The following is a 19,512-nucleotide window of genomic DNA, read 5'->3' as shown; positions in this document are numbered from 1 at the left end:
AACTACGATAACAACGAAGACATAAAGCAAAACAAAGTGTCGGAGTCAAGCACGAAGGATTCATTGCGAGTTCGAGAGTTCGACGGAAGTCCGAAGGTTCGTTGGGAATGCTGCCGGAACTAGCCAAGAATGAGTAGGGAGCTTGCCGAAGGGTTTTTCGGAAGCTCGCCGGAAGGTTCGTTGGAAGTTCGCGGAGCCCGCCGAGAAAGATCGGAGCTTGCCGAAGAAGCTCATCAGAACTCGCCAAGATCAAATCGTGAAGTCTAGGAGCTTGCCGGGAGTCCGCAGAATGGTTTCCGAGAGTTTATCGGAAGACCGCCGGAAGTTCGCCGGAAGCTCGCCGGAAGAAGTCTTGACTTACGAACTTTGTAATAGCTTAGAAAATGTCTTTAAATTCGTAGTTAGCACGTTAATTAGGGTTAGAATTAGGTGTTAATCCTATAACCCAAGTAGGGGCCAATTGGGCCCGAGTTCGGACTGGTTTGGGCCAAGTTTGGAGCCCAACCAGTGAGCTGATTTGGCCTAGGCGGTGGCACCGCCCAGCACCCAAGAGCTGGGCGGTGACACCTCCTGGGCTGGGCAGTTGTACCGCCCAACACCCGAGCGTTGGGCGGTGGCACCGCTTGGCTGGGCGGTGGCACCGCTAGCATCGGGAACATAAGAGAATTCAAATATTTGGAGCCCAAATTTGAATCCTCTTGAGGCCTATAAATACCCCTCAAGTCTCAGCTGAGAACACAACTCTTTGAGCAGCAAGTGATTGAGAGAAAAGTCTTAGAAGAGTCTTTGCCTTTCTTGTTTTCAATTTGCTAGAGTTCTCCTTCTTTCTTGCTGAAAATTTGTAAGAGGTTGAACTGCTTGTAAAAGGTTATAAGAGGGGTATTTGCCCTTCCATTTCAAGAGATTTGCTAGTGGAAGGTGGGAGCCTCATCGAAGAGGGGCCTCGCAAGTGGATGTAGGTCATTTGACCGAACCACTCTAAAATCGGCGTGATCTCTGGTTTGCATTTCATTATTGCTATTTACATTACTGCAAACCTTCTTACATGCTTTAGTTCTTTATTACCTTTGCTGCGCAACTTTAAGAATACGCTTTCAAGTTAAGCTTTTCAAGTTCCGTTCTTATCGTACGAAAGATTTGTCGAAAACCAACGTTTTAATCCGCTGCACTAATTCACCCCCCCCTCTTAGTGCCGCTCCGATCCTAACAATTGGTATCAGAGCCATGGTTTTCTACTTTGGTTTAACACCCAAATAGAAATGGCTCTTTATGGCTTTCAAGATGGTCACTCTCTCATTCGTCCTCCCTTTTTCAATGGGACGGACTACACTTGTTGGAAAACTCAAATGAGAGTTTTCTTACTTTCTTTGGATTTGAATTTATGGCACATAGTCGAAAATGGATTTGAAATGTCTTCTCTCCCAATGAACCATTGGAATGATTTGGAGAAGAAGATGTTTTCTCTAAATGCAAAGGCTATGAATGCCTTATATTGTGCACTTGACAAAAATGAATTTAATCGCGTTTCGATGTGTGACTCGGCTTTTGATATTTGGAGAACTCTAGAGGTTACTCATGAAGGCACTAGCCGAGTGAAAGAGTCCAAAATCAATATTCTTGTGCATTCTTACGAACTTTTCCGGATGAAACCAAGTGAGTCCATCGGAGACATGTACACCCGTTTCACGGATGTCATCAATGGACTCAAAGCTCTTGGTAAAAGTTTTTCTAATTTTGAACTAGTCACTAAAATCTTAAGATCCCTTCCAAAAAGTTGGGATCCAAAAGTTACGGCCATTCAAGAGGCCAAGGACCTTAAAACATTCCCTCTCGAAGAACTTATTGGGTCTCTAATGACCTATGAAATGAACAATGTGATAAAAAGGAAACTCGAGAATAACCTTCGAAAGGACAGGAAGGATTTCGGACATAGAACACATGAAGACCACTCGAGCATAAGCTCAAGTGATGATGAACTTAAACTACAAATGAAACAAAAATTAAAAAGAAAAAAAATGGAACTACTTGCTTTGAACGCAAGAAGAATAAAAATTGGGATGAATCGAGCTCTTCCGAAGACGAGGAGAAAATCAAGAAAGGCGAGGTAGCAAACTACGCCTCAACCACTTTCAACAATGAGGTAATCGAAATCCCCCTAATTTATTTCGAAATTACATAATACTTTCATGAGTTATTTTTAATTTAGTTTAGGATTAATTTTCTTGAAAATTACATGTGTTATGTTAATGCAATAAAATGTTAGATATAAATCTAATTCTTATACACCTAGTAAGATTAATCTTATGTATGTGCTTGAGAAGCAAGAATGTGTATTTTGACGATTTCTATATTGATTTTCAATGACGATGCATAACTTTTGAAAGGAAGGCTTGATGATTTTTTTTATGAACCTTGTCTTTGGTTTTCAAACATGATGTATGGTTTTGACATATGAACAAAATTTGAGCATGCTAAGATAAAGTCAATCATATAAATTAAAACTAAAGAAGTTTTAGTTATCTATAAGAATCATTTAAAATTATGTTCAATAAAAAATGCAAAATGATGGAATGAAAATATTAAATGTTTTAATAATATTTTATGCATGAGATTTTAAAAGTTATACATAATGATCTTGATGGTTGTTATGAAGAAATTTATTTTTCGATCCTAAATGATTGATGATATATATATATTTTTTGGCACAAAAAAGACAAAGGCATACTTATATAAAACAACTAAATAGATAAAAGTATTTTTCTTGAAAATTCTTGGTTTGTTGAATCTATTTTATCATCTTTTTATGAATATCTTGAAAATAATTTTTGATTTGATGATTTGAATTTGAATGAGCTTTATCTTGATTTTTCGAGATTTATAACTTGAGATTTACTCTATAAAAATCAAGATCTTGTATCCTCAATGTTCCTTTTTAGCATCTATTATCCAAATGAATTATGATTGGTATCATTGCTATATTTCTTCTTATCGTGCACTAAAGAGAAAATTTTCCTAAATGAATCATGATATTTCGGAACCACAATTCTTTTTATGATTCATAATGAATTGAGAAATTTTATATACTTGAATTAAGATTGAATGAATTTTATCTATATCATGATCTCCTAAGATTTTTCCTTGATTATTTAAGAGGAGATTTTTCAAAACAAAACGTGTCTTCTATTATTATCTTTTCATGATATGATTTTTATGCAATTCCTTGTACTCATGAAATATTTATCTCATCACCCAATAACTCTTCTTGATATTCCTTATGTGATGAAACGAAATAATGCATGAAATTCAAATAAGAAGTTAATGATCATGCATGATAGGATGTAATGAATTTTGACATTTAGATACTATCATTTGAATAGCTATGATCATGTTGCCAAAATGATTTATCATGAATGCTTGAATATCATGTATGATATGCCGATATTGATGATTGAGTTATTTGTATCATGCATGAAAAATAAAAGATATAGTTTTGAAATTGTGCATGTTCGAATTTGAAAATATGATGATGCATAATGATGAAATTGTGCAATGAAAATATTAAACATTTTGAAACCATGTTTTAGTGTCATGCATAATGATCATGCTTAATAAATTTTAAAATTATGCATGATGAATCTTGCGAATTACGGATTATTGATTTTTACTATAATGGAAGTGCCTTATTGATCTTTGTTGTAATAAATCTTACACTTTCGGTTTTAAACATGATATATGTTTTTATTTGGCATAAATGAAATAAAATCATATGAATTGAAACAACTAAAAAAAGAAAAATATTTTTTCCTTGAAAATTTATTTTTCTCTATCTTATTGATCTTGATGATTATTATGATAAATTTATGTATACCATTTTGAATCTCTTGAAAGTAATGTTGAGATTTTGATGAATTTGACGAATTGAATTTGAATGAGTTTGTATTTAAATTATGATCTTGATTTCTTGGATTTACTACTTGAGATTCTTTTTTAATCACAATCTCTTCTTTGTACACCTACAATTTTTGTTATTTATAAAAGGAAGAGATTTGATAAAATGAATCATGTCTTTTAGTATTCAAATGGTTTTATCTTTGATGATATGATTTCTTTATATCTATGATATAAATGCCTTGAAATGATTGAAATATTTTACACTTTTATGCTCTTCCCTACTTCTTTCTTGTTTTCAATGATAAAACAGGGAGAAGTTTTGATCATGCATGGTATGATATAATTTGACAAAATTTATACCATCATGAAACATTTATGATTTGCAATGATGCATGCAATACTTGTGCTTTCTAATTATGATGTGATGTATTGCATATGATGTAAATCATGATTTAAATGCTATGAGTTGTTGCTAAAATGATAAATATTGATTTAATGTTTTGTATCATGAATGCTCTAAATGATGATTGTTTGGTACCATGATCAAAATATTGATAAATAGTTAAAAATTTTAGTATCATATATGATATCCTCATAATGTCGATCGATTTATTCAATATCGTGCATGAATGAAATATAAGGCTTTTGAAAATATGTATATTTTAATTTAAAAATATAATGATGCACAAATAAGATTGACACTTGACCCTTGTCATGATTTGAAGATTATAGTAAAGGGAAATGAATTACACTATTGTATTGTTATTCCCTTCTATTTGATAATGACATAGGGGGAGCAAATTTTGCTAGCTAGCTCGCAAATATCAAGAGAAGCAATGAGTGCTAAGTTACACATTCTGAGAAGAAATTGCTATATTGAAACATTAATGTAATTATGAATGATGATATGATATTATGCATGTAATACTTCAACTTATGATAATGATGCATGCAATGATAAAATATTCATGATGAAAAATTGTCTTGACATTTATAACTTGATTATTCATCCTTTGTCATGATTTTGAAATCGTTGTGAAAGGAAAAAGAACTACAAAACTGTATTCTTCTTTTCTTTTTGACAATGACAAAGGGGGAGAAATATTGCTCGCTCAAGATGCAAAATTTGAAAACTTGCACATTGCAAAAGAAGCAAAACTTGCAACTTGCATATTGCAATAGGAAGCAAGAATCATGAACTTACACAAGAAAGCTATCTTGTATTTGCTTTCGTAAGTTTTTTGCTAGCTTGTATGTAGTAAAACTTGCATATCATAAAAATTGCTAGCTTATAGTCTAAAGAGAAGCAATCAATAGCTATCTCAAGAAGACCAAACATGCTAAACTTACACATCTTTAATCATTAGATTGCATGATGATAAAACTTGATATTATGTTTTTCATGCAATAAGTTGAACCCATATAACAAACACTTGATTGTGGTACTTCTCCTTTTTGTTTATGACAAAGGGGGAGAAGTATGTTGATGACATGACATGTGATGCATAAGTTTTATGCATATGTTCATGATGATGTGTTGCAAGTATTCATGATGAATATTGCAATGACTTGAATTCAGTTTGAATTCAAGGTTCTATCAATATGGCATATTGATAGGGGGAGTTTGTTTAAACTCCGGGAGTCAAGTTTAACTCCATCATCAATTTGTTGTCATCATAAAAAAGGGGGAGATTGTTGAATCTCGTATTTTGATGATGAAACCAATTGATAATTATGTTTATGTTTAACTGTATTTTGAGTGATGCAGGTCTACTCGATCAGGATTAGACAATTAAGGCAGGAGGAATTGACGTTGCGCCGGAGGAGATCACGTTAGGATATTGGATGGTAGAAGGCTTCGGACGTCGGGCATCGGGCCAAGAGCGGAATTGCGCCAAGAATATCGGTGTTGTGGAGGTCAACCGCTGATTGGGCAACAAGCCGCAAGAGAGGACGATACGCCGAAGAATCGGACGAAGCGCCAACCAATGACGTGCCGGGCAACAAAATGTCAATTCGCTTTATAATAATTGTCTAGATCGGAGTAGAGTTTTTGCTTGTGTGTGCAGGATTAACTACGATAACGACGAAGACATAAAGCAAAACAAAGTGTCGGAGTCAAGCACGAAGGATTCATTGCGAGTTCGAGAGTTCGACGGAAGTCCGAAGGTTCGTTGGGAATGCTGCCGGAACTAGCCAAGAATGAGTAGGGAGCTTGCCGAAGGGTTTTTCGGAAGCTCGCCGGAAGGTTCGTTGGAAGTTCGCGGAGCTCGCCGAGAAAGATCGGAGCTTGCCGAAGAAGCTCATCGGAACTCGCCAAGATCAAATCTTGAAGTCTAGGAGCTTGCCGGGAGTCCGCAGAATGGTTTCCGAGAGTTTATCAGAAGACCGCCGGAAGTTCGCCGGAAGCTCGCCGGAAGAAGTCTTGACTTACGAACTTTGTAATAGCTTAGGAAATGTCTTTAAATTCGTAGTTAGCACGTTAATTAGGGTTAGAATTAGGTGTTAATCCTATAACCCAAGTAGGGGCCAATTGGGCCCGAGTTCGGACTAGTTTGGGCCAAGTTTGGAGCCCAACCAGTGAGCTGATTTGGCCTAGGCGGTGGCACCGCCCAGCACCCAAGAGCTGGGCGGTGACACCTCCTGGGCTGGGCAGTTGTACCGCCCAGCACCCGAGCGTTGGGCGGTGGCACCGCTTGGCTGGGCGGTGGCACCGCCAGCATCGGGAACATAAGAGAATTCAAATTTTTGGAGCCCAAATTTGAATCCTCTTGAGGCCTATAAATACCCCTCAAGTCTCAGCTGAGAACACAACTCTTTGAGCAGCAAGTGATTGAGAGAAAAGTCTTAGAAGAGTTTTTGCCTTTCTTGTTTTCAATTTGCTAGAGTTCTCCTCCTTCTTTCTTGCTGAAAATTTGTAAGAGGTTGAACTGCTTGGAAAAGGTTATAAGAGGGGTATTTGCCCTTCCATTTCAAGAGATTTGCTAGTGAAAGGTGGGAGCCTCATCGAAGAGGGGCCACGCAAGTGGATGTAGGTCATTTGACCGAACCACTCTAAAATCGGCGTGATCTCTGGTTTGCATTTCATTATTGCTATTTACATTACTGTAAACCTTCTTACATGCTTTAGTTCTTTATTATCTTTGCTGCGCAACTTTAAGAATACGCTTTCAAGTTAAGCTTTTCAAGTTCCGTTCTTATCGTACGAAAGATTTGTCGAAAACCAACGTTTTAATCCGCTGCACTAATTCACCCCCCCCTCTTATTGCCGCTCCGATCCTAACAATAACAAGGCTCTGATACCATTTGTTGGGATCAAAAGTACTAAGAGGGAGGGGGTGAATTAGTGCAGCGGAAAACTTTCGTCGATTAAAATGATGTTCGTACGGTGAAATCATTTTCGATGAAAACCATTTTGGAATGTTCTTCAACTTAAGAGTAAACGGAAGTATAGTTGACGTAAAGCAAAGGAGGCAGTTTGCAGTTAAGATAAGGAGCAGAATGTAAATGCAAACCGAGATTTAGAGTGGTTCGGTCAATCTTAACCTATATCCACTTTTGACTTCCTCCTCCAATGAGGTTATCGACATCCACTAGAGGCCTTCCTTCAATAGACGAAGGCCAACCACCCTTTTACAACTTTACTCCTTTTGACGGGCTTAGGAGACAACCCTTACAGATTTCCACTCTTCTCTTGAATGATCAAAACTTAGAAGAAAAGAGGGAGAAGAACTTCTAGCCTTTTACAATACTTTTAAGCTCTTAAATTCTCAGAATAAATGCAAGCTTTCGGTTCCCATTCATGTAGGAAAGGGTAGGGTTTATATAGACTCCAACTGGTTTGAATTTGAAGCTCAAAAGTATCATCTCCTGGATTTTCGGGGTCCTAGCGGTACCACCACCATAATTGGGTGGTACTGCCGCCTGACATCTGACATTGGATAGTACTACCGCTCAATCTAGGCAGTACCACCACTTGGTAGAGCTCAGAGACCGAGCTCTGGCAGTACCACTGCCTGACTGGGGCGGTACCACCGCCTAGTAGTAATAACTACCGACGGTACCACCTCTTGGTAGTAATAACTGCTAGCAGTACTACCACCTAATAGGGGTGGTACTACTGCCCATAATTCCTAGGAGACCAAGTCTCTTAGGTGGTGCCACCTTCGGCTAGAAATTCTGCGTCCGAATGGGCTAATCCATTCGGCCCAATTTGGGTCTATTCAGGGGCCCAATTGGCCTCAGATTAAGTAAATGGGATCACCTCCCATTCCTAACTTAATCTTGATGCTAACTACGACATTTAAGATATTAATACTACAACTCATGTTTTGGTGCGTCAATCGCTTTTTCCGGAGAGCTTCCGGCAAACATCCGACGAACCCTCGGCGATGCTCTGGCGAACTTCCGGCAAACTCCTAGACTTGTGACGATCCTCTTGGCGAGTTCCGATGAGCTTCTTTGGCAAGCTCCTGGACTTCTTGGATTTGTTCCCGCATAACCTCCGACGACCATCCGGACTTCCGTCGAACTCTCGAACTCCCAACGTGATCTTGGTCTTGACTCTGGCGCAACACCTGCTGCATGTCTTACTGCCATCGTAGTTAATCCTGCACATGTAAAACAAACTTTGATCTCAACAATTAATACTAAGCATTAATCGAGTTATATGGCATGTCATTGGTCCCTCGATGCTTCGTCCGATTCTTCGGCGCATCGTCCTCTCCTGCGGCCTATTGCCCAATCAGCCAGTTGACTCCGCAACTCCGATATCCTTGGCGCAATACCTACTCTTCTTAGCCCGATGCCTGAATCCATGGCCCGAAGCCTTCTGTCAATATGTCGACCGATCCACCGACCCGAGGTCCAATCTTCTGATATGTTCCTTCGGCCCAACATGATTTTTCCTACTTTAATTGTCTCATCCTGATTGAAGCATCCTGCATCACTTAAAATACAAATTAAAACATAAACATAATTATCAATTAGTTTCATCATCAAAATACAAGATTCAACACATACATCAACTAGAGCCACAACGGAAGAATGAATAATGGGTTGGGTTTTTTTTTGATTTTTTTTTATTGAAGAGTGATCTTTACATAAAAGGAGGAGGGAGAGAGGAGGCTTGTGAGACAAGCAAGAGCATATCGCTATTGCTATTGTTGCTGTTGTGGCTGCGGTTGCTGCTGCTGCGGTTATTATTGCGATTACTGTTGCTGCTGCGATTGCTACTACTGCGTTTGCTGCTACTACTGCGATTGCTACTACGGTTGCTATGGCAGAGGAAGATGCAGCGATGCTGGAGGAATCTGCAGCAAGGTGGAGAAATCTATAGCAAGAAATTTGCAGCGAGGTGGAGAAATCTACAGCGAGGTAGAGAAATTTACAACGAGAAATCTGCAGCAATGAAGAGGGCCCAACCGCGGTAACCGATGAGGTAAGGGGAGCCCGCGATGGTCACCCACCCGTTCTTTCCGTTGGGTGACCAAGGAGACTCTCGACACAGTGGCGAGCCACATGGTAGTGCCTAATCGCCTAGTACTCACTAGGCTAACATCAGGTTCTACCACTTGTCTGAGCGGGTGGTGCTTAGGAAGCCGATGGAGGTGCCGCAACCAGTGAAGAAGAACTCAGTGCTCTCGGTGGGGCCACGTTTGCACCGGTAAAGACCGACCGATCGGAGATCGGACTAGCAAATGGGGAAGCGGGTCCGATAGGGAAGCTAGTTCACTTTGTCGGTGCATTTTCTACTGGAGGCACCAACAACAATGTCGTGGACGTAGTTTGTGTTGATGTAGTCAATGATGGCCTTGGAGATATCACTATCTTCCCGAAGACCATGGCTCTGATACCATGTTGAAAGAGGATAGAAGATGCAGATTATGGAAGAAGTTGTATTGCATTGAAGGACTCTCGACACAGTGGCGAGCCACATGGTAGTGCCTAATCGCCTAGTACTCACTAGGCTAACATCAGGTTCTACCACTTGTCTGAGCGGGTGGTGCTTAGGAAGCCGATGGAGGTGCCGCAACCAGTGAAGAAGAACTCAGTGCTCTCGGTGGGGCCACGTTTGCACCGGTAAAGACCGACCGATCGGAGATCGGACTAGCAAATGGGGAAGCGGGTCCGATAGGGAAGCTAGTTCACTTTGTCGGTGCATTTTCTACTGGAGGCACCAACAACAATGTCGTGGACGTAGTTTGTGTTGATGTAGTCAATGATGGCCTTGGAGATATCACTATCTTCCCGAAGACCATGGCTCTGATACCATGTTGAAAGAGGATAGAAGATGCAGATTATGGAAGAAGTTGTATTGCATTGAAGCTATTCTCTCCCTATTTATACAGGTTAAGAGGGAGGATTTCCCTCAACAGAGTAGAGATATTACCTCATATAGTTAGGAAAATTTTATCTACTATCAGTAACCGTTTGCCACCAATCTAGCTTTATACTTCTCAACTTGATTTTGTCTATTTTTCTTGATTTTGTAAACCCATTCCACACTAATAGGATTTTGTCCTTGAGATAATGATGCTAGTGTTAGAACCCTTGCAGATTCTAAACTTGGGGTTGATCTCTTTAGGGGATCGGCCTCCTTGGAACTCTATAGGGGTTCCTCCCTCCAAATTGCTGCTCAAAGGCTGCAGAAAAGATTCATCTATTGCCTATCAAAAGAGGAGGAATACATGACTATTTATAGGGTTTCTAAACCCTAACTCCTAATAGGACTCCTACTCAATACTCCTACTTCTAACCAACTCCTAATAGGACTTCTACTCAAGACTCCTATTCCTTTATAACTCCTAATTCTTCTCTAAGAAATAGCCTCCTAACCCTAGCCGGCCTCTTCACCTCTTTAATAGGGGTCGACTTAGGTAGGTTTTACATAAATGTCCCTCTCAATTAGGACTCTCCTAGCTAGAGTCCTAACAAACCCGCCCTCTTCAAATCAGCCTTGTCCTTGAGGCTGACGATTCATGAATTTTGGGAATTTAATCTTCAAGTCGTCATGGTTCTCCCAAGTGGCATCTTCTGTTGGTAGGTTCACCCACTGTATTAGCACTTTAGTAGTGGTTCGTCATCGTCGAGTCACGATCCGTCGATCAATAATGTTACTTGGCTGGGTCTAGAGTTCTCCTTGGATAGTAATATTTGGTGGGTGGCTTTGGGTTGTCTCCAAGCACCTATTTACAACTTTTGTATGGCCGTCGATTTGTGGGTGATATGTCGTACTCCTTTTCAATTTAGTACCCTGCATATAGAATAATTTTGTCCAAAATCTGCTCGTGAAGATGCAAGTAGAATTTATCATAAGCACAATGCGTCCCTTATAGTGTAATTTTTTTGAGTCCCAATTATAATGAGCCATGGAGCTTGCTGCTTCCTCCAAATTTGTTATAATCTTACTAGTCTTTGAATCTTCCTACCATTCCATCTTAATATCCTTAAGGAAGCCGCTAGTCGGAAGTGAAACGACCGAAACTTCAGCTTGCTCGGGTAGCTCCGAAAGCGCATCTGCAAGAATATTCTCTTTCCCCTTTTTTAAAGTTATTTCATAATCAAATCCAAGAAGTTTTGTTACCTATTTTTGCTACTCAGGGGATGATATCTTTCGCTCCAAAAAGTACTTGAGGCTTTTATGGTCGGTTTTAATTTGAAATCGTCGACCAATCAAGTAGGGTCTCCACCTCGTTGCTGCGCACACAATGGCGAGCATCTTCTTATCATATATTGACTTATTTTGATGGGAGGGAGATAATGTCTTGCTAGTGTATGCGAGTGGTCGACCATCTTGCATGAGAATTGCTCCAATTTCGACTCCAGATGCGTCGGCCTCAATAATGAAGAGTCGGTTGAAATCTGGTAGTGTTAGTACCGGCATCGTCGTCATGGCTACCTTAAGTTTGTCGAAGGAAGCGGAGGCTCTGTCCAACCATTGGAAGACATCTTTTTCTAGTAAGGAAGTAAGTGGTGCATTGATCTTTCCATAGTTTTTCATAAACTTGCGGTAGTAGCTTGTTAAACCCAGAAAGCCATGTAGCAATTTTATGTTTCTTAGGGTCGGCCAGTTTTGCATTGCTCCAATTTTGAAGGGGTCCACTACCACACCTTCCTCTGATATGATATGCCCAAGATATTCCACCTTCTGTTGAAGAAAGCAAAAATTCATAGTGGTTGTTGTGTGTTCAAAAGGTGGTTTTCGGTATGTCTTCTTCGCACGCTCGTATTTGATGATACCCAGATCAAAGGTCCAGCTTTGTAAAGATTTGTGCTCCCTTTCATCTAGCAATTCATCTACTATTGGAATAAGGTATTTTTCCTTGATGGTTATGCCATTGAGAGCTCGGTAATCAACACATATTCGCCTTGTTCCATCCTTCTTGCGTACATGTAGCACCGATGAAGAGTAGAGGTTGCAACTTGGCCAAATAACTCATGTTTTGAGCATCTCTTTTACAATCCTTTCTATTTCATCCTTTTGGAGATGTGGATACTGATATGGCTGAGCATTTGCTGAAGATTTGCTTGGAAGAATCGTTATACAATGATCATGCCGACGGGTAAGAGGTAGGTTGCACGGTTCGTCAAATATATTTAAAAATTCAGCAAGCAAAGGAAGTAGATTTCGATCTTCAAATTATGTTGGCTCTCCCTTAGTTTGCTGCTCAACTTGTAACAAAAAGCCGCTGCATGCTTTATGCAAAACCTTCTCCATTTGTTGTGTGCAAATCGTTGTTATGTCGCCCCCACGTTTCCCGTGCAATGTCACCTGTTTCTCCTTACTGTAAAATTTCATAATTAGTTTCATAAAATTCCAGGAAACATCACCTAATGTCATCAACTATTTAATTCTGAGCATGGACTCATTATTGTTAAGAGGGAGAAGGAAGAAATATGCAATTATCTCTTGGTCCTGCAGCAATAGTTTCTCCTGCGGGCGCCTACGATCACAATTCAAAATCCATCCATCGACGACCTTAACGTCAAACCTGCTGCAATTCTCGATAGGTAAAGCCATCTAGATAGCAACCTTACTGTTTAGAAAGTTAGTAGTACTGCCTGTGTCGATGAGAACAGTGATCGGTTGTTGTTTGAGAAGGCCTCCAACTTTTATCGTTTGCGGGTTTGAGTAGCCGGCTGGTGCATGTACTGTAACTTCAGTCGGTTGTGGCTCTTCTTCTGCATCTTCTTCTTCATGTTCAAGGCTCTCTTCTGGATGTTCAATGACCTCTTCTTCTATTGGTTCAATCATAAGAAGTCTCCCTTTACTACAGCGATGCTCACGGCTCTACGGCTCGTCGCAATGCCAACATAACCCCTTCGCATATAGCTCCCGAAGCTCTTCTCTTGTTAACCTCTTTGGTGTAGGGACTCGGTCAACAGTAGGGGGGGCTGAGTGCTTCAATATTGCTGGTTGAAGAGTGACCCTAGTCCTCCGAGCTTCATGGTTCAATTGCTCCTCTTGATGTCGTGCGAAAGAGATGGCTGCCATAAGCGTGTACGGTTGTCGTGCTTTAACTTCTCCTCGGATCTCCGGCTTCAAGCCCTCAATGAAGGTCCTCAATAGCTATTTTTGAGACCAATCACGAGTTTGATTAGATAACCTTTCAAACCTGGTTTGGTACTCCTGAATGGTGGAGGTTTGTCAGATCTTTGCTAGTTGTCCGTCAATATTCTCGTAATCGGTTGGTTTGAAGCGTATCAGCAGTCCTTCTTTGAATTGTCGCCATGAAAGGACTCCATAAGTATGTTCAAACTAGTCAAACCACTGTATAGCATCCCCTTCAAGATGTATAGCTGCAATTTTCACCATTGATGCATCTGCGGTTTTGTGGTACCGAAAATATTACTCCGCGCGCGAGATCCAACCAATCGGGTCTCCTTCTTCCCATCTAGGGAAGTCTACTCTCATGCATGGATAGTTGGGGTCAGTCATAGAGCTTCCCCTCTCTTGGAAGTCATATCTTTGGGCTTAGTGCGATTGGGCAAAGCTCTCTCCTTGATGTGATTTCTTCGGGCTTAGTGGTCGGCCCAATCTGAGTTCGGTAAAGAGCGTCCGAATCTTATCCTCCATTCGCACCTCGAAGACTTCAAATTTAGCATTGATTACCTCCTCAGATGTCATAGTATATGCCACCAAATCTGTGATGTTAAGATCTCTCTTTTGTTGTCGGGTTAAAGTCATGTATTGGTTGAGAGAGGTGATAGTCGAAAGGGTTGGTGGATTGGTGGATGTAGGCTACGGTTTAGGCTTGTTTTGTGGCTATTTTGGGTGTAGTTTGAGGGTGTGGTTTAGTGGAGTTTTAGGACTATGGATGAAAGTTTTGGATCTGTGGTAGATGGCAGCAAAGGTTTGATAGAAATCAGTGGAAGTTGCAGCAAGTATGTGTTGTCTTGTAAGAGCAGAATTGTCGTCGAAGAAACAGTGGTTTCTCGACGTAATTTCCACCAAAAACTTGAGAGAATTGAGGAGGGAATTGATAGCAAAATCATAGTTTATATGACAGCAAGGATGACTAATTTAATCAAGAAAATTTCGGTAGTATAACAGCAAGGAAATTGGTGCAAGTTGCGATAGCAGAATTCTCGTCGAAAAATTTCAATGGTTTACGATGAAAATTTACAGCAACACAAAATCGTTTTTAGAGATGAATTTCTTAATAGATCAATCTTAGATGGAAGCCAAGATGATCTATGAAGTGTATAAGAAATTTCATTCAAAAAAATTGTAAATAGATGGGTTAAGGCAACAATATGCGGCTGAAATTTTCTGCAGCACAGATTTTTAAGTATAGCAGATTGGATGTAAAAGATCAGTAGTTTATATTGATAATTTTTTGATGAAACCAAAGGGAAATCTACTATTAGGAAGTGTCAAAGCTATCATAAAAATTTCGTATAGATTTGGATAGAAACAATATAGTATCAAGATCAAACAAACAGTGCTATGCGGCTGAAATTTTACAGTGCAGATTTTCAAGTATAGCAGATTAGACATAAAATATCAATAGTTTATATTAAGAATTTTTTGACAAAACCAAAGGTAAATCTGCTGTTATGAAGTGTCAAAGATGTCATAAAATTTTCGTAGAGATTTGGATAGAAAAAACACAGTAGCAAGATCAAAAAGACGGTGCTATACGGTTGGAATTCTGCAATGTATCTTTCGTCGTAGAGATGAAAACTTTATGACGAAAAGTTTATGCAGTAATATAGGAATAATTTTTTTGAGATTTTCAAATAAGGATAACTAAATTGCAGCAGTAGTAAGATAGAAAACCAAAACCTGTTGCAATTCACGGGGAGATCAAATGATGATCCGTGGTGGTGGAGATGATGGCGGAATTTGGCGACGATCTTTTAAGCAATTGTGGGAATTGCTTTGGGCGGTTGTGGAGGGTTGATGGATGGCTATGGAAGGGCAGCGAGATGCCAAGAATGCTGCTCTGATACCAAGTGTTAGAACCATTGCAGATTCTAAACTTGGGGTTGATCTCTTTAGGGGATCGGCCTCCTTGAAACTCTATAGGGGTTCCTCCATCCAAGTTGCTGCTCAAAGGCTGCAAAAAAGATTCATCTATTGCCTATCAAAAGAGGAGGAATACATGGCTATTTATAGGGTTTCTAAACCCTAACTCCTAATAGGACTCCTACTCAATACTCCTACTTCTAACCAACTCCTAATAGGACTTCTACTCAAGACTCCTATTCCTTTACAACTCCTAATTCTTCTCTAAGAAACAACCTCCTAACCCTAGCCGGCCTCTTGACCTCTTTAATAGGGGTTGACTTAGGTAGGTTTTACATAGATGTCCCTCTCAATTAGGACTCTCTTAGCTAGAGTCCTAACAGGTAGCTCCCATGTTCTGTTTCTCATCACGAAGTCTCTTCATCCATAACATACTTCCACCTTTTATCTTTCATGACATCTTCATATTAAAGTGGTTTAGTATCTACAACGAGACAAACAAAATGCAATTCATTTGTTATCTCATATAAATCTCTTAGATATCTTATTCTTTGAGGTACTAGATTTTGCTCATCTTCATACAACTCTTCAATGTTCTTCTCTTAATTTCATACACCTTCTTTGTTGAACTCTACATCCCTACTTATAACAATCTTTAAATTATTAGGATTAAATAATTTGTAAACCTTGGATTTAGTATTGATACAATATATTTTGGCAGCCTAAACACGTCACAGCCGACACAGCATTCCAAGTCCCGTCCCAGGAGCTCGTACCAAGAAGATATACCACACGTCCTATCCCGGGAGCTCGGGGCAATGTCGTCTGACACCGCTCTGCACATCTTGGAACTGCAGCCAGTCAGAAGGGTCTGTTAGGATCAAGAGCACTAAGAGGGGGGGGGGGGGGTGAATTAGTGCAGCGGAAATCTTTTAGCGATTAAAACCAAAAGCTACGTTCGTTCGATAAAAATCAGTTTTGAAGCAAAAGCCGACTCTAAGATAACTTATGATTAAGTGTAGTTTACGTCTAAACGTAGTTTACGTCTAAACACAATTTACGTTTAAATGCAGTTTGCGTCTAAACGCAGTTTTACGTCTAAACGCATATTTACGTCTAAACGCAGATTTACGTCCAAACTCAGTTTACGTCTAAAACGTAGTTTTACGTTTAAACGTAGTTTACGTCTAAACGCAGTTTTACGTCTAAACGCAGATTTACGTCTAAACGCAGATTTACGTCTAAACGCAGATTTACGTCTAAACTCAGTTTACGTCTAAAACGTCTAAACACAGTTTGAGCAGTTTTACGTCTAAACGCAATTTTACGTCTAGACGCAGTTTCAAAGGGATCTGAACTTTAGAAACTCGTTCGTAAAAGCGCAGAAGACAGTTTTGCAGAATCAAGGCGTAAACGTAAACTGCAATGTAAATATTATACGAAAACACTGGTTTTCGTCTGAAAGCAGATTCGGAAAGATCAGCACTTAGAAACTTGTTCGTGAAGATGCAGAAGACAGTTTTGCAGAATCAAAACGTAAACGTAAACTGTAATGTATGAAAACACCGATTTCCGTCTGAATGCAGATTCGGAAGGAACAGCACTTAGAAACTTGTTCGTAAAAGCGCAGAGAGCAGTAGTTATGGAGGAGGTTTGCAGTAATGATAAAGTGCTCAAAATAAACGCAAACCAGAGATTTAGAGTGGTTCGGTCAGTCTTGACCTACTCCACTTTTGGCTTCCTCCACCGACGAGGTCACCGACGTCAACTAGAGGCCTTCCTTCAATAGGCGAAGGCCAACTGCCCTTTTACAGTTTCTCTCCTTTTGACAGGCTCAGGAGACAACCTTTACAGACCTTTCTCTCATCACTTTACAACTCAAGAACTTGAAGAATAGAAGGAGGAGACTTAAAGGCTTTACAACACTTTTGAGCTCTTAGAATCACAGAAAAGATCAAGATTTCGGTGTAGGTCTGTATCTTTTCAGTGCTGAATGGGTGGGGTATTTATAGGCCCCAACCCAATTCAAATTTCGAGCTCAAAACGATCAAATCCCGGAATTCCGGGATCAGGCGGTTGCACCTCTTGACTGGAGAGGTTGCACCGCTTGGCAGAGCTCGAAGACCGAGCTCAGGCGGTGCCACCTCTCTGTCAGGGAGGTTGCACCGCCCAGTCTTGCTCGAAGACTGAGCTCAGGCGGTGCCACCTCTCTGTCAGGGAGGTTGCACCGCCCAGTCTTGCTCGAAGACTAAGCTCAGGCGGTGCCACCTCTCTGTCAGGGAGGTTGCACCTCCCAGTCTCGCTGGGAGACATAGCCTGGGCGGTGCTACCTCCTGGCTGGGGCGGTGCCACCTCTTTCACTATTTCAGCTCACTTGGTTTGGCTCCAAACTTGGCCCAAACCAGTCCGAACTTGGGCCTAATTGGCCCCTACTTGGGTTATAGGATTAACACCTAATCCTAACCCTAATTAATGTGCTAACTATGATTTTAAAGACATTTTATAAGCTATTACAAAGTCCGCAAGTCAAGACTTCTTCTGGCGAGCTTTCGGCAAACTTCCGGCGGTCTTCCGATGAACTCTCGGAAACCATTCTGCAGACTCCCGGCAAGCTCCTAGACTTCACGATTTGTTCTTAGCGAGTTCCAACGAGCTTCTTCGGCAAGCTCCGATCTTTCTTGGCGAGCTCCGTGAACTCCCAACGAACCTTCAGACTTCCGTCGAACTCTCGAACTCGCAACAAATCCTTCGCGCTTGACTCCGACACTTTGTTTCGCTTTATGTCTTCATCGTTATCATAGTTAATCCTGCACAATTAAAGCAAAACTTTGATCGAGACAATTAATCCTAAGCAATTAACCAAGTTGTCCGGCATGTCATTGGTCCCTCGACGCTTCGTCCGATTCTTCGGCGCATCGTCCTTTCCTGCAGCCTATTGCCCAATCGGCCTGTTGACTCCGCAACTCCGATATCCTTGGCACAATACCCGCTCTTCTTGGCCCGATGCCCGAGTCCACGGCCCGAAGCCTTCTGTCGATACGTCGACCGATCCACCGGCCCGACGTCCAATCTTCTGACATGTTCCTCCAGCACAACATGATTTTCCTGCTTTAATTGTCTCATCCTGATCGAAGTATCCTGCGTTACTCAAAACGCAGATTAAATCATAAACATATATCAAGTAGTTTCATCATCAAAATACGAGATTCAACAATCTCCCCCTTTTTGATGATGACAACTACTTGATGACGGAGTTAACCTTAACTCCCGGAGTTTAAACAAACTCCCCCTATCAATATGCCATCTTGATAGAACCTTGAATTCAAACTGAATTCAAGTCATTGCAATATTCATCATGAATACTTGCAACACGTCAACATGAACATATGCATAAACTTATGCATCACATGTCATGTCATCAACATACTTTCATCAACATACTTCTCCCCCTTTGTCATCAACAAAAAGGAGAAGTATCACAATCAAGTGTTTGTGATATTGGTTCAACTCATTGCATGAAAAACATAATATCAAGTTTTATCATTATGCAATTTTGCTAGAACATATAGCAAGTGTTGAATCATGCTTAGAATATTCAAGCTATCAAGTTTTAGATATGCAAGTTTTATAGCATACAAGATAGCACTTGGTATGAAAATTAGAGATGTTCAAGATAGCAAGTTCTACATTATGCAAGCTAGCAAATTAGATATATGTTCAAGAAGGCAATTCTTGCTTCTTGAAGTATGAAAATTTTGTCCACTTTGCTAGATGCGCAAGTTAGCATGTTTTGCTTCTTGAGATAGGCAAGATAGCACCTTTGTTCTTTTTGTTTCTTAAGATGTTCAAGATAGCAATTTCTTCTCTTTTGAGAAGTGAAAATTTGCTTTCTTCTTGAATTGTGCATGCAAGTTATCTCCTCCTTAGTCATTGTCAAAAAGAAGGGAAAACCCTTTCTGTCAATTTCTAAATCATGACAAAGGTGAGTAATCATTTTTATTTCAAAATTCCATAATTGAGATAAACCTTGAATTCAAATCAAGGCAATTTTAATCAAGGTTCATATCATATGCAATACATTACATAGAAAGCATAAGTATTGCATGCATCATTTTAGCAACAAATCGTAGCATTTCATCACATGGCAA

Source organism: Musa acuminata, chromosome BXJ1-6 (genome assembly GCF_036884655.1).
Source record: "Musa acuminata AAA Group cultivar baxijiao chromosome BXJ1-6, Cavendish_Baxijiao_AAA, whole genome shotgun sequence".
In the NCBI taxonomy this organism is placed as follows: Eukaryota; Viridiplantae; Streptophyta; class Magnoliopsida; order Zingiberales; family Musaceae; genus Musa; species Musa acuminata.
The sequence above is the reverse complement of the archived record's forward strand: the minus strand, read 5'-3'. Positions refer to the sequence as shown.